Raw genomic sequence first — 12,840 nt, forward strand, 5'->3', positions numbered from 1 at the left:
CCGCCATTACTAGTAAAAAAAAAAATAATAAAAAAAATCATAATTCTGTCCCCAATTTTGTAGGCGGTATAACTTTTGCGCAAACCAGTCGCTTATTGCGACTTTTTTTTTTTTTTACAAAAATACGTCAAAAAATACGTATCGGCCTTAACTGAGAAAAAAAAATTAAAAAAAAAAAAAAAAAAAAAAATTAAAAAAAAAATTGGGATATTTATTATAGCAACAAGTAAAAAATATATATAAATTGTTTTAATTGTCGCTCTTTTTTTGTTTATAGCGCAAAAAATAAAAACCGCAGAGGTGATCAAATACCATCAAAATAAAGCTCTATTTGTGGGGAAAAAAGGACGTCAATTTTGTTTGGGAGCCACGTCGCACGACCGCGCAAATGTCAGTTAAAGCGACGCAGTGCCGGAAGCTGAAATTTCGCCTGGGCACGAAGTGGGTTTATGTGCCCAGTAAGCAAGTGGTTAAGTATGGCCGTCGTTCCCGCGTCGAAATTTTGAAATTTAACGACATTTGCGTAACTCGTCCGTGAATAGGGCTGGACGTCAATTACGTTCAGGTCGAAACCAATGACGTCCTTGCGACATCATTTAGCGCAATGCACGTCAGGAAATTTTAGGGACGGCGCATGCGCATTAGGTTCGGCGCGGGAACGCGCCTAATTTAAATGCTCTACGCCCCCTACCCGGCTGATTTGAATTACGCGGGCTTGCGCCGGGGGATTTACGCTACGCCGCCACAACTTTACAGGCAAGTGCTTTGTGAATCAAGCACTTGCCCGTAAAACGTATCTCATTTACGTTACGCAGCCGCAGATCTACGTGAATCTGGCCCATAATATTTTACATAATCCATACAGATCTACTACTCCATGTATCTGTAATTTATTTTTAATGAAATCATTTCCTTGTCCCGTCCTCTGTTAACTCCTGATCCTCTCCCTTTCTTCTCACTTCTGTTTGTTAAAAAAAATTAAATATGAAAATTATATTTTTTGGTTCATTAACCTTGAAGAGTTGTTATAACTTTCAGGGTAATGAAGATGGTAATAAATATGTGGTGATGATCACTATAGCGTAACATCTTTTTTCTTTATATATAGAGGTTTCTGTATTAGTTAGCGATTTGAAAAAGAAAATTGTATAAAAAAAACAAAAAAATACCCCATAAATTTTTTTTTTATTAGTTTATAGGTATAAATATATTAGATATTTTCTTTTTATATAGCATGCTTGTAATGATAATTGTTTATGCTTTGCAAAAAAAAAACAATATACGCTACGCAGCCTCTGGAGGTCTGGTGAAGGCTCCCAAATCATTACCACCGAAGGAGAGACCCTTCACCCTGATGCAGCTTCTATCGCTCGGGTGAAGGCTCCTAGACCAATGCTACCGAAGGGGAGTCTCTTCACCCTGATGTAGCCTCTGGCGCTCGGGTGAAGGCTCCCAGACCAATACCGCCAAATGGGAGTGCCTTTACCCTGATGCAGCCTTTGGAGGTCGGGTGAAGGCTCCCAGACCAATGCCGCCGAAGGGGAGTGCCTTCACCCTGATGCAGCATCTATCGCTCGGGTGAAACCTCCTAGACCAATGTCACCGAAGGGTAGTCCCTTCAACCTGATGCAGCCTCTGGAGGTCGGGTGAAGGCTCCCAGACCAATACTGCCAAATGGGACTCCCTTCACCCTGATGCAGCATCTATCGCTCAGGTGAAGCCTCCTAGACCAATGTCACCGAAGGGGAGTCCCTTCACCCTGATGCAGCCTCTATCTCTCGGGTGCAGGCTCCCAGACCATTACCATCGAAGGGGAGTCCCTTCACCCTGATGTAGCCTCTGGCGCTCGGGTGAAGGCTCCCAGATCATTGCCACAGAAGGGGAGTTCCTTCACCCTGATGCAGCCTCTATCGCTCGGGTGAAGGCTCCCAGACCAATACCGCCAAATGGGACTCCCTTCACCCTGATGCAGCCTCTATCGCTCGGGTGAAGGCTCCTAGACCAATGCCACCGAAGGGGAGTCCCTTCACCCTGATGTAGCCTCTGGCGCTCGGGTGAAGGCTCTCAGATCATTGCCACCGAAGGGGAGTTCCTTCACCCTGATGCAGCCTCTATCGCTCGGGTGAAGGCTCCCAGACCAATACCGCCAAATGGGAGTCCCTTCACCCTGATGCAGCCTCTATCGCTCGGGTGAAGGCTCCTAGACCAATGCCACCGAAGGGGAGTCCCTTCACCCTGATGCAGTATCTGGCGGTCGGGTGAAGGCTCCCAGACCAATCCTGCCAAAGGGGAGTCCCTTCACCCTGATGCAGCCTCTATCGCTCAGATGAAGGCTCCTAGACCAATGCCATCGAAAGGGGAGTCCCTTCACCCTGATGTAGCCTCTGGTGATGTGGATTCGGACAGGAATTGGATAGGATGGGTGTGAACACCAATTGTGATCCGATTCCAGTACGGGAAAAAAAAGTCCCTGCACCTTTTCTGTGCGAATCCAATGTGAGTTAAGCCATACAAACTGTATGGCTGAAATCGCAGTGCACAGAAGTGGGCGATTGTGGAGGGACCTCAATGCACAGGAGTCCCTTCATCCTGACACAGCCTCTAGCGCTGGGGGGGGGGAAGGCTCCCAGACCAATGATGCCGAAGGGAAGTCCCTTCACCCTGATGCAGCCTCTGGCGGTCGGGTGAAGGCTCCCAGACCAATGCCACCAAGGGGAGTCCCTTCACCCTGATGTAGCCTCTGGCGGTCGGGTGAAGGCTCCCAGACCAATGCCGCAAAACAGGAGTCCCTTCACCCTGATGCAGCCTCTATCGCTCGGGTGAAGGCTCCTAGACCAATGCCACCGAAGGGGAGTCCCTTCACCCTGATGCAGCCTCTGGCAGTCGGGTGAAGGCTCCCAGACCAATACCACCGAAGGGGAATCTCTTCACCCTGATGTAGCCTCTATCGCTCAGGTGTACGTGGACAATTATTACACGAGCGTGCCACTTTTTAGTCACCTTTTTGATTGTGGAATTGGCACATGTGGCACCGTGCGACCTAATCACCGGGGCTTCCCCTAACGGCTTGTAGAATCCTGTCTTAGTCGGGGGGGAGAGAGCCTGCTTGCAGTGTAATATTTTGTTAGCAGTGAAGTGGTGGGATTCATGGAATGTTTTCGTTCTGTCCTCGCTTCACGCCAGGGCCATCTTAATGCAAGGGCACTCCTGGGCTTTTCCCAGGGGCCCCAGGTACATGGGGGCCCCACAATAATCTTGCATTACATCATACTTGCCAACTGTCCCGGATTTGCTGGGACAGTCATGCTTTTTACTAAACTGTCCCGATATGGTCGTATCCCAGAACCTATACTGTGCCATCCTGATCCCAGTGTTGTGCCCTCCTGACCCCCCCCCCCCCCCTGTACTGTGCCCTTCTGCATTCCCCCCTGTACTGTGCCCTTTGTGTTGACTAGTCTTTGGATTATGGAATGTTTTCCTTTTGTAAAATGTATTTTATTTAAAGTACGGTACTAATGAATATATGTTTAATTCTATCAACTATTTATACTTTATTTCTTGAAAGTAGGTGTGTAGATTGGGGAAAGCTGGTGGGGCCCCAGTGCATTACTTTGCCCAGGGGCCCATGATGCTATTAAGACGGCCCTGCTTCACGCAGACACAGCAGTCCAAATTCCATACGGCGACTGGTTTTGTGGAGAAACCCCTCTGTATCCACGAATACAACCTTAACATTGGAGGGGTGAACCTCAATGACCAGTTGTTGGCGCCGTACCTAATTGCCCGTAAGGCCAGACGCTGGTACAAAAAAGTGTCTGTATATTTATTTCAATTGGCTTTGCTGAACGCTCATGTGCTATACAGAGCTTCAGTACGGACTGGATCCTTCCCTAAATTCTAGGAAGAGATTGTCAGAGCCCTTCTGTTTCCAGACTGTGCTCTTGCCCAACTTCCCAACGCAAATGCAGTGAGTCGGCTGCATGAGAGGCATTTTCCTTTTGTCCTCCCTGGTACCCCTACCCAAAGACACCCCCAAAAAGATGTCGTGTCGTGTCTGCAGCAAACGTGGATTTAGGCATGACACCCGCTTTTATTGCCCCTCCTGTCCTGACCAACCTGGTCTCTGCATTGGTGAATGTTTCAAACGCTATCACACACAGTCCTAGGCACACTAACACAGGGTCTCGGATGATGTGATGGCCATCACATTTTGAGAGACCCTATTCTGCAACGTTCAGTTTACAGTTTTTTTTTACAGTTTTTATAGAAGTGAAAAAAAAAAAACTCACACAAAAACACAAAAAATATATAAAATAAAAAATCCAAAAATAGTTGTGGTTTTATTTTTCTCCTCTCTCTCTATTGTTCTCTCTTATGTTCACTCTCTACTGTCCACTCACTATTGTTCTATATCTATTGTTCTCTCTATTTTTACTATGTTTTATTGTATTTGCTTTGCAGGTATGGTATGTTATACTGTAATGTTTGTTTTATTGTTAACCATCATTTGCTTAGCATGTACACCATTCAAATGTAGCACGGATTTATGTATCTTGACAGCAACAGCGTTTGCTCCCACGATACATAAAGCCGTGACTCCAGTGCTGTAAGAGGTGATTTTACCACCACAGTTAAAAAAAAAAGAGCATATATGCCGAAGCATGGGGGCAGCAGGGGCGGAGGAGCGATTTTGCTCCTAATGCCGCGTACATATGGTCGAAATTCCGACAGAGGCTTGCCTGTGGAAACGTTTGACCATGTGTACTCGGCATAACTTTTTTTGTGGGAGGATGTCCCCATGCTTCGGCATATATATATTTTAGGCACAAGTTGCGTTACATTTTTTTTTATTTTTGACTATGTTTTTTTTTGGTATTTGCTTTGCAGGTATGGTATGGTAGGGTCTTACTGTTAAAATGTAATGTTACTTTGTTTTAATGTTAACCTAATGTTTTACATAAGAGATCCTTCAGGAATGTATATCGATCCCTACGCCTGTTTGACTCATGAAATATATGTTTCTTTGAGTCCATGATTTCTGGTAAGCCTACATCTTCATTGGTGGTGGGTTGTTTTGCTGCACTTGAGAAGTCACTTCTAACAGATTTATGTTTCATCACTTCAACGTTTGAGTTTTAATCACAGTTGTGACACGTGGTGGATGTTTTGTCACATATAGTTTTTTATGGACATTTAACTATCTGGTTTGATTACCGCACACCAACTGCATCTTTTGTGCAATATTTACTGGACTATTTATATATAATTTTATTTGTTATATTATTATTTTCATTGTATCTGAATATAATTGTTTTATTATACATTATATTTCTTCAACACTAGTTGAGTTTTAGCATAGGGTACAGCACCACACAGTCCTAGGCACACTAACACAGGGTCTCGGATGATGTGATGGCCATCACATTTTGAGAGACCCTATTCTGCAACGTTCAGTTTACATTTTTTTTTTACAGTTTTTATAGAAGTGAAATTTTTTTTTAAAAACTCACACAAAAAATATATAAAATAAAGAATCCTAAAATAGTTGTGGTTTTATTTTTCTCCTCTCTCTCTATTGTTCTCTCTTATGTTCTCTCTTATGTTTACTCTCTACTGTCCACTCACTATTGTTCTATATCTATTTTTCTCTCTATTTTTACTATGTTTTATTGTATTTGCTTTGCAGGTATGGTATGTTATACTGTAATGTTTGTTTTATTGTTAACCATCATTTGCTTAGCATGTACACCATTTAACTGTAGCACGGATTTATGTATCTTGACTGCAACACCATACATAAAGCCATGACTCCAGTGCTGTAGGAGGTGATTTTACCACCACAGTTAAAAAAAAAAAAAGAGCATATATGCCAAAGCATGGGGGCAGCAGGGGCGGAGGAGCGATTTTTCTCCTAATGCCTTGTACATACGGTCAAAATTCCGACGGAGGCTTGCCCGTAGAAAAGTCTGACTGTGTGTACGCGGCATAACTTTTTTGCGGGAGGATGCCCCCATGCTTCGGCATATATATATTTTAGGCCCAGGTTGCGTTAAAAAAAAAAAAATTTTCTATGAGGTGGAATAACAATGTTAAAGTATGGCCGCCGTTCCCGCCGCGAGGTTCGAATTTTTTACGTCGTTTGCGTAAGTCGTCGGCGAATTCGGGAGTTACGTCGTTTACGTCCGCGTCAAAATCAATTGGCCCGTACGGCCTACTTAGCCGCAATGCGCACTGGGAAATGTAGTCGCCCGGCGCATGCGCAGTGTCAAAAAACTTAAAAAAACGTGAGGTCAAGCCTCATTTCCATACAACACGCCCCCCTCCAAGTCATTTGAATTAGGCGCCCTTACGCCCGCTCGTTTTAGGCTACGCCACCGTAGATTAGCAGGTAAGTAGATTGTGAATCACTGCTAGCCTAACTAATTTACGGCGGTGTAGCCTAAAAAGGCTAGGCTAGGCCGTCCTAAATTTAGGCCAATGTGTGTGAATCTACCTAATAGTGTCAGGAGTATACAGCTCAGCATCACAGCACAGAGTATATAGCCCCAGCATCACAAATCATGGTATATAGCGCAGCCTTACAGATCAGGGCAAACAAACTAAAAAATTACACTGTTAGTAATAAAGGACTCTAAATGGGCATGAGATTATCAGAGACTGTGGACATACTGCACAAGATTACCAGAGACTGCGGACATACTGCACAAGATTACCAGAGACTGCGGACATACTGCACAAGATTACCAGAGACTGCGGACATACTGCACGAAATGACCAGAGACTGCGGACATACTGCACAAGATTACCAGAGACTGCGGACATACTGCACGAGATTACCAGAGACTGTGGATATACTGCACAAGATTATCAGAGACTGGACATACTGCACGAGATTACCAGAGACTGCGGACACATACTGCACGAGATTACCATACTACACAAGATTACCAGAGACTGCGGACATACTGCACCAGATTACCAGAGACTGCAGACATACTGCACGAGATTACCAGAGACTGCGGATATACTGCACAAGATTACCAGAGACTGCGGACATACTGCACGAGATTACCAGAGACTGCAGACATACTGCACGAGACTACCAGATACTGCGGACATATTGCACGAGATTACCAGATACTGAGACACATACTGCACAAGATTACCAGAGACTGCAGACATACTGCATTGGGGGGGGATGCCTGCAGCTATTTTCGCCGAACATAAAATAAAAAAAACTGTTAATGAGCGGGGGGAGGGGTGGGGGTTGCCAAACAATTAAAAAAAATAAACAGTTAATATGAGTGGCGGGGGGGGGGGGGGTATTATGGTTGCCGGCCTCTATTTTCGCCGAACATAAAAATTTCCATGGGATTAATGGAGCCATTTACAATTGGATGGGTACGGACCTTAAAGAGGCCATTTCCCAGAATGAGACCCAGTGGCTATATATCGACTGTGCAGTATGCAGCCACATGGACTCAATATTGATTTGGATCTAAATAGTTTTTTAACCAATGAATAAATGTATCCAGTTGCTAATTAAGTAAAGGGCTACTTAGGGGTTGGTGGAATTGGTATCATATATATATATATAAACAATTAACTTTTCCCTTTACATATTAAATTTCCTTTGGAATGAGACACTGAGGGCTAGATTCTCAGAGGAGATACGACGACGTATCTCCAGATACGCCGTTGTATCTCTGAGTCCGGCCGGTCGTATCTATGCGCCTGATTCTTAGAATCAGTTACGCATAGATATCTATTAGATCCGACAGGCGTAAGTCTCTTATGCCGTCGGATCGTAACTGCATATTTACGCTGGCCGCTAGGGGCGTGTACGCTGATTTACGCGTCAAAATATGTAAATCAGCTAGATACGCGAAATCACGAACGTACACCCGGCCAACGCAGTACAGTTACGCCGTTTACGTTAGGCTTTTTCCGGCATATAGTTACCCCTGCTATATGGTGGCGTAAGTGCGGCGTACCAATGTTAAGTATGGCCGTCGTTCCCGTGTCGAAATTTGAAAAAGTTACGTTGTTTGCGTAAGTCGTCCGTGAATGGGGCTGGACGTCATTTACGTTCACGTCGAAACCAATGACGTCCTTGCGGCGTACTTTGGAGCAATGCACACTGGGAAATTCCACAGACGGCTCATGCCCTGTTCGGGAAAAACGTCAATCACGTCGGGTCAAGCCTGATTTACATAACACACGCCCACCTCTTCACAATTTGAATTAGGCGGGCTTACGCCGGCCTATTTACGCTACGCCACCGCAACTTTTTTTGGAGAATACGGCACTTGCCTGTAAAAGTTGCGGAGGCGTAATAGGATACGTTACGCCCGCACAAAGTTACGCCACTCTACGTGAATCTAGCCCTAAATCTGTAGTGTAGAGTGTAGAGCGCTGTAGTGTAGAGAGTAGTGCAGTGCACTGTAGTGTAGAGAGTAGAGCAGTGCACTGTAGGGTAGAAAGTAGAGCACTATAGTGTAGAGAGTAGAGCAGTGCACTGTAGTGTAGAAAGTAGAGCACTGTAGTTTAGAGAGTAGTGCAGTGTGCTAGTCTAGAGAGTAAAGCACTGTAATATAGAGAATAGAGCTCTGTAGTGTAGAGAATAGAGAGCTGGGGCCAGATTCTCAAAGGACTTACGACGGCGTATCTACTGATACGCCGTCGTATGTGCGAATGAGCGCCGTCGTATCTATGCGCCTGATTCTTAGAATTAGTTACGCTAGAATTCGGCCAAGATACGAGCGACGTAAGTCTCCTACGCCGTTGTATCTTGGGGTGCATATTTCCGCTGGCCGCGCTTTACGCGTCGAATATGCAAATGAGCTAGATACGCAGATTCACGAACGTACTTGCGCCTGCTACGCCGTTTACGTAAGGCTTACGTCTGGCGTAAAGTTACCCCCTCTATATGAGGCGCAGGTAATGCAAAGTATGGACGTCGGAACAAGTGTATCTTTTTACGTCGTTAACGTAAGTCGTACGTGAATGGGGCAGTGCGTAGGTTACGTTCACGTCACAGGCATTGAGCCGGCGTATCTTAGGGAGTAAATTCGACATGATACTGAGCATGCGCCGTTCGTTAGGTGCGTCATTTACGTGGAGTCACGATTCATTTCCATACAACACGCCCCCTACCAGCCTACTTTAACCACTTGAGATCCGCGCTATAGACGAAATACGTCCGCAGCGCGGCTCTCAAGTGCCAAGTGGCCGTTTAAACACGGCCTCTTATGTGCATTACCCGCGCGCGCCACTGGGTGGCGCGCGGCGGGTAAAAACTGTCCCGACGCATCGCCGAAGACCCGATGCGTGTACCGGGCGGCCGCGATGTCCGCCGGGTACACGCGATCGTCGGTGACACGGCGGTGACAGCAGGGACGTGGAGCTCTGTGTGTAAACACAGAGCTCCACGTCCTGTCAGGGAGAGAGGAGACCGATCTGTGTCTCTTGTACATAGAGACACAGCATCGGTCCCCTCCCCCAGTCACCCCCCTCCCCCCACAAAGTTATAACACACCCAGGCTACACAGTTAACCCCTTCCTCACCCCCTAGTGTTAACCCCTTCACTGCCAGTCACATTTATACAGTAATTCGTGCATTTTTATAGCACTGATCGCTGTATAAATGTGAATGGCGCCAAATTTGTGTCAAAAGTGTCCGATACGTCCGCCGCAATATCCCAGTCCCAATAAAAATCGCAGATCGCCGCCATTACTAGTAAAAAAAAAAATAATAAAAAAAATCATAATTCTGTTCCCCATTTTGTAGGCGCTATAACTTTTGCGCAAACCAGTCGTTTATTGCGATTTTTTTTTTTTTTTTACAAAAATACGTCGAAAAATACGTATCGGCCTTAACTGAGAAAAAAAATAGTTTTTTTAAAAAAAAATTGGGATATTTATTATAGCAACAAGTAAAAAAAATATATATTTTTTTTAAATTGTTGCTCTTTTTTTGTTTATAGCGCAAAAAATAAAAACCGCAGAGGTGATCAAATACCACCAAAAGAAAGCTCTATTTGTGGGGAAAAAAGGACGCCAATTTTGTTTGGGAGCCACGTCGCACGACCGCGCAATTGTCAGTTAAAGCGACGCAGTGCCGGACGCTGAGATTTCGCCTGGGAACGAAGGGGGTTTATGTGCCCAGTAAGCAAGTGGTTAAATTACGCAGGCTTACGGTGGCCCATTTATGCTACGCCGCCGCAATTTACGGAGCAAGTACTTTGTGAATACTGCACTTGCCTGTCTAAGTTGCAGCGGCGTAGTGTAAATAGGATACGCTACGCCCGCACAAAGATACACCCAGATACATTAATCTGGGCCCTGTAGTGTAGAGAGTAGTGTAGAGTTCTGTAGTGTAGAGAATAGAGCACTGTAGTGTAGAGAATAGAGCGCTGTAGTGTAGAGAGTAGAGCACTGTAAGATAGAGAATAGAGCGCTGTAGTGTAGAGAATAGAGCGCTGTAGTGTAGAGAATAGAGCGCTGTAGTGTAGAGAGTAAAGCGCTGTAGTGTAGGGCCTGGCCAGAAAGGGATTACTTTGACGCAGTTGGCCAGCTTAAACATATATTGCAATGCATGTTAACTAAAAATCCACGTTTTTATTCTGCGGTTATTAGAAAGCGTGTATATTGGTGTGTATTTATGGTGTAGGTCAGTGACAAGATCTGAACCTGTAGGTCTCCTACAACTTGTGTCTATTTGCCCCATATTGGCACTAAATTAACTGAATTACACTATAAGCAAATCAGTATTCTGCATTTTGTAGAGCAGATTACGGACTGGCCAGACAGGGATTACTGTGATACAATTGGCCAGCTTAAACATGCATTGCAATGTATGTAAACTAAAAATCCCTGTTTGTTATGCAAAGTTTGCTAGAAAGGGTGGGTGCAGGAGCGGCAGCCGACAACAGAAGCCCCATAGTAAATCTATGGGTGACGTCACTTCCCATTCATTTCACAGCCGTTGCTGGCTGTCTCCTCTGCAGAGCTTCCACCGCTGGAGACCGGAGCGGCTTCAGAAAAGGTATGTATATTGATTTCTTCTATACAGGACTAGTTAGGTTAGTCTTAGATCGTGAATACCTCGATGTAGAGTAAGAGTGGACTTACACTTTACTAATCATGAAAGTACACAAATGCAAAATATGGGAAAAGGGAATATTCAGTTAAAGATGTGAACGTCTGGATCTGTCAGGATATTGTTTGTAATGGTCAATAAATAAAAAAATGATATGGGCATCTGTAATTTCAATAGAAACATTAAAAAAGGAAAGTCACCAAATAACTGGTGTCAATAGAATAGTGGACCCATGAAAATGACAGCACCTCAAATCATTAATGTCAGTGGAAGAGAGGACCCCCAGGGAGAAAAGCCCCCAAACTGATGCTTTCATTGTAGTAGTGGCCCTCATGGAAGATTACCATTGATGTCAGTGGGATAGTGGCCCCAGAAAATAATATTTAGATCATTGCTGCAATTGGAATAATGTCCCCCAGGGAAAAATAGCCCCTTTACCCATTGGTGTCAGTAGGTAAGTGGCCCCAGGGGGAGAACAGCCCCCAAATTATTTGCATCACTGAACAGTGAGACCCAAGAGAAAATAGTCGCAAAAATCATTGAGGTTATTGTGATAGCGGCCCTGAGCATAGCCATAGCCACCAAATCACTGCTGTCAGTGGAATAGTTAACCCAAGAGGAGAATAGCACTCCATATTTTTGGGGACAATTGAATAATGGTTTCCAGGGGAGAATGTGAACCCCCAATCTTTGGTGACAGTAAGTTAGCACCCAAATCATTGAGATCAATGGGATAGTGGCCCCCAGGGGATAACAGCCCCCCAGATTGATGCTGTCAGTGGAATAGCGGCGCCTCAGGTCTAGTTCACACTATTGTGGGTGGGGGAATCGCACCTGTTACCGAACATAAAATTCACTGCTGCATAAAACTGCACTGGGCTGCCATTCTTTCTTAATGGCACCCCCACACATCTAAAAACGCAGTGCATTTGCAGGGACTGTGGGGAAAATCGCATGGTGCAAAATCATCATGTAATTTCCCGGTTGCTGCATTCTGAAAATGGCGCAGGAGCCTTTTACCTTCATGTAACGCAGGCACAGCAAACCCATTCAAACAGAAGACCTGCCATGCCCTCACAAACCCAGCCTGCAGACCCGTGATAACGTGAGCCAGGCCTTGCAGGATTAGCCCCTAAATCTTCAATGTCAGTGGAAATGAGGGCTCCAGAGCCTCCAAAAATCATTACTGTAAGTTGAATAGTGACCCCCAAAATCATTGGTGATAATGGCTCCTGGGAATAATAGTTCCTTGGGTCACTAGTGTCAGTAGAATAATGGCACCCAAGGGAGAATGATCCCTAAACTATTGGTGTCGGTGACCTCCATGTGAGAAGAGCACCCCCAAATTATTGAGGTCAGTGAAATAGTGGGCCCCAAGGGAGAATAGCCACCAAATCATTGAGGTCAGTCAGTGTAACGACACCCAAGGGATTCTGGGTTCCACGGGCCCTCCCGTCACAGTCAGTGGGACAGTGGCCCCGTGAGCATAGTCCGCTAAATCATTGTTGACAGTGGAATAGTGGCCCCAAGAGGTGAACAGGCTCCCAAATCTTCTGTCAGAAGAATAGTGGCCAGGCATGTGCCAAAGGAAAAAATTTGTTTCGTTTTAATTAGTTATTTAATTCATTTTGTTAGACTCGTTACGTGTTATGTGTTAAATTCGTTTTCGGAATTTGTTCGTTTTCGACCGAATTCGAAAAACCCGGTCGAATTCGACCGGATTCGATAATATTTCGACC

Source organism: Rana temporaria, chromosome 10 (genome assembly GCF_905171775.1).
Source record: "Rana temporaria chromosome 10, aRanTem1.1, whole genome shotgun sequence".
Lineage (NCBI taxonomy): Eukaryota > Metazoa > Chordata > Amphibia > Anura > Ranidae > Rana > Rana temporaria.